The 3,772-nt window shown below is 48.5% G+C and overlaps 1 long non-coding RNA gene across 1 annotated transcript; it reads right to left on the bottom strand.

Moving 5' to 3' along the window:
- Nucleotides 1–987: 987 nt before the first annotated feature.
- On the bottom strand, nt 988–2,439 carry LOC117287307. Its single transcript, XR_004518545.1, has 3 exons — nt 2,156–2,439; nt 1,805–1,921; nt 988–1,438 (listed from the first exon to the last, which is right to left on the bottom strand). It is a non-coding gene; the product is annotated as an uncharacterized LOC117287307 (long non-coding RNA).
- Between the last annotated feature and the right edge of the window lie 1,333 nt (nt 2,440–3,772).

The raw sequence follows: 3,772 nt of genomic DNA, 5'->3' as shown, positions 1-3,772 counted from the left end.
GCTTTTTTTTTTTTTTTTGGTTTTTTGAGATAGGGTCTCACTATGTAGTTGAGGCAGGAGGTGAAACCACTGAGCCAAATCCCCATCCCTCTCACTATGTAGTTGAGACTGAACTGGAACTCACTATGTAGCCCAGGCCGGTCTCAAACTCACAGCAATCCTCCTGCCTCAGCCTCCTGATGTGCACCACCACACCTGGCTCTCCCCTTCAGCATTTCTTGTGCACTGACTTCCTTCTACAAAATACAGAAGTTCGAAGAGCCCGAGTAAGCAGTTCAGTCAGGAAGTAAAATCATACTTAAGTGTGACACTTGTTTTAACTGTGGTAAAATGCACATGACATTAAATTACCATCATAACCATTTTTTAGTGTACAATTAAGTAATGATAAGTACACAAATTACCACCGTTCATCTGCAGAACTCCTTCTGTCTTTCCAAACTGAAACTCTCTGCCATTACATAAGAGCTCAACATCCTGCCTCCCCCAGCCCCTGGCACCCATACCGTCCACCTTGTCTCTATGTATACGTAATCTAGGGAGCTCACAGAAGTGGACTCATATAATATTTGTGCTGTTGTGTCTGGCTTATTTCACCCCAAAGTTCATCTTGAAGCCTGTTTCAGAATTTATTTCCATTTTAAGACTGAGTAATATTCCACCGTGTACATACACCACACCTAGTTTATATTTCCTCCGTGGCTGTACACTTAGGTTATATTCCAGTTTTTGACTATTGGAATAATGCTGCTATGAATGGGAATATTCAGATATGTGTTTGAATCTCTGCTTTCAATTTTTTTTTTTTTTGAGACAGGGTCTTACTATGTAGTTGAGACTGACCTGGAACTCATTATGACAGCCCAGGCTGGTCTCAAACTCACAGCGATCCTCCTGCCTCAGCCTCCTGAGTGCTGGGATTACAGGCATGCGCCACCATGCCCAGCTCAATTCTTTATATATACTAAGAGGGTTTTTTTAAGTCAAAATTTATGCAAAGTATGCACAACAAATACAGTATCAAAATTTTAACTTTTTTTTTCTTTCCGGTACTGGGGATTGAACTCAGGACCTTGTGTTTGCCAAGCAGGCTACGTGCTCAGCCCTAACATCAAAAGTTTAAAAGGAGATTTTCTGTAATTTTTTTCCCTTATGTGTCATACTTCAATGGCTCAGTGTGGCGCTAGAAGTTTAATCATTGCACTGTGTAAAGAAAACTGAGGATCCAAGAAGGGTTGCTCACTGTCACCTGGTTAACGGCACCAAGCAGCAGTGAGAGCCAAGGCGCCATTCACTTCCGGTCTGGCCAGGACCCCTTGCCAGTGTTCAGTGGGTTGCTGTAACACACAGTAGGCACTGCCCAAGTGGCTTGACTCTTCATTCTTCCTTGAAATGGAAATTTCAAGGATCTCTGCATCCCTTTGGTCTTTTTCTCTCACTACCTCAGGAAAGAAGGGACACATTTTAATCACATTCTAATTGCGCTATTCCCCTGCCACTGTAACTTGGGCAATTTTAACCAAATATTGTATTTGCAAATTCATTTCTAATTTATGCCCTGCCCACTTTCAGAAAAGATCAGAAGTGGGGACGAGGCGTTCATAAACGCACGGTGTGGAAGGGATCTATTCATGGCAGCGGGAGCCTGGTTAGGACGCCACTGCCTGGCCTCCCCCGCCTTCATTTCCCACTCTCGCTCAGCGGCAGCGGCAGAGGCTATAATTAATCCGCACCCGGGGCCTTGATCCGATCCGCACAGCCCAGAAAGTTAATTAAGCTAATTGCCACTACAAGGAAGTGATACCTCCTGTTCTTATGACTTCGTGCCGGGCCTGATATTGAAGAGCTGACTTCTTGGATATCTTCATCATTTGGCGTTTAGATTTGTCCTGTCTGGTCCCACGAGGTGGTCCTGGTCACCCTGCAGAAAAATGAAGAGCAGGGAATTTGTCTGCGAAACCACAGCCCCAGAGCTCTCGGCTCAGAGCCTGAGGAGCTCAAAACGCCTTTCCGGGGAGGCCCATTTAAAGAGCAGCCAGCCCCTCCCGTGGGGCACCACAGAGCAGAAGCAAAGCGGGACCGAAGCCAAGGGACACCAGTGATAAAGCTCATCCGAGAGGCAGAGAGGTGATGGGGACGAGTAACCCTCTCCTACCGAGGAGGGAAACCAAAGAGCCATAGGAGCCAGAGAGTGGGGAAGACGACCCAGCAGAGCTCCCGGGGGGAGCCAGAGGGAGTCGCAGAGCAGGAGCTGGAGGGGCTCCCACACCCGGGGTGGCCCTCTCGGAGAGCTGAGTGGGCGTCCAGGCGTCCTGCACTGTCGCAGAGGCGAAGTTGCCCCTGCTCGAGGGCGCTCAGCAAATCCGGCTGCAGAAGTACTATCCTCCTGAGAGGCTTCAAGTGGCAGAGGACGTCTGAGGACCAGGGGTGGCGCCTGCGCAGTGTGGGGAGGCTCAGCTGGCCCCCTCAACTCCCGGACCCGCCTGGCCTCGGTCGGCAAAGACCCTTGGCACCCTCAGGGCCCGCTGGCTGATTTCCCCTCTGGATCGCCACACTGAGAGGCCCCAGGGACTGGTGCCTCATCTAGGGTACAGGAGGGCTGGGAAGAGGGAGGAAGGAAGGAGAGGGAGAGGAAGCAGAATAAATTGTAAGTGCTAATGGGTTCCACTGAAATCAAGGAGAGTGCTGATCTGCAGGGTTCTCCTTGTGTGTATGCAGGGGGTATGGGGGACAAGCAGGTGGGAGAGTGGACTCAAGCCTGGGCCGCTGTACTGAGCTACACCCCCAGCCTTTTTCATTTTTTATTTTTGAGACAGGGTCTTGCTAAGTTGCCCAGGCTTGAATTTGTGATCCTACTGCCTCCACTTCACAGGGGGCTGGGATTATGGGTGTGTACCATGACGCCTGGCTTTGCAGAGTTTTCAAGGCCAAGGGCCACCCCTACACCACTCTAGTCTTCAAGCTCCTACCACGTCCTGGCCCGTGGGCTGAGGGACAGAAAAACCCTTCTAGACAAAGTCAGCTGTGAATGTTCTCTGGGTCTTTGTTTTCTTAGCTATAAAAGTGAAACCAACTCAAGTTAGAGTACAGTGCCTGTTGAACTGGTTTATCGTTGGAGTCCTGCTTCTAGTCTCTGATTCTAAAAACACAGGAGATGAAAGTTATGGTACCATCGTTTGGGAAACATGACTTGCTCAGTTTAAAAATCACCTGGAAAATGACTCAGGAGTTTTGTTTGTTTGTCTGTTTGTTTTTGTTTTGGTGGTGGTGGTGCTTTTGGGCAGTACCAGGGATTGATCTTGGGATTTTCACACTGAACTACATCCCTAACCCTTCCTTAATTTTGAGACAGGGTGTTGGTAGTTACTAAACTGCCCAGGATGAGCTCAAACTTGGGATCGCTCCTGCCTCGGTCTCTCAAAGTGCTGGGATGTACCACCATATACCACCATGCCCAGCTAGAAAATAACTAACAATGATGGCACTGAACCCCTGCCAAGTGTTGGTCTGTGCTCTTGACATGTTTTTTCTCTTCCACCTCACAACAGCCCTGCGAGTTAGCTACTGTTATTACCCTTATTTGGGGGAGAAGAACTGAGACTTGGAAAAATTGTATGTCTAACCCAGGGTCACACATAGTTACAGAGCAAAGGACCAGGACTGTTCTTTTCTGTTTCTGGAAGCTGAGCTGGTAGCTCCTTTGCTGTGTAATGTGAGCTGGGTCTCCTTGGGTTCATTTTCTGCAGAGACCAAGAGTTCTCAAAAGTCCCTC

Source organism: Fukomys damarensis, unplaced genomic scaffold (genome assembly GCF_012274545.1).
Source record: "Fukomys damarensis isolate Sample0158 unplaced genomic scaffold, DMR_v1.0_HiC HiC_scaffold_23, whole genome shotgun sequence".
Taxonomy (NCBI): domain Eukaryota; kingdom Metazoa; phylum Chordata; class Mammalia; order Rodentia; family Bathyergidae; genus Fukomys; species Fukomys damarensis.
This window is presented reverse-complemented; position numbering and strand designations above follow the sequence as displayed.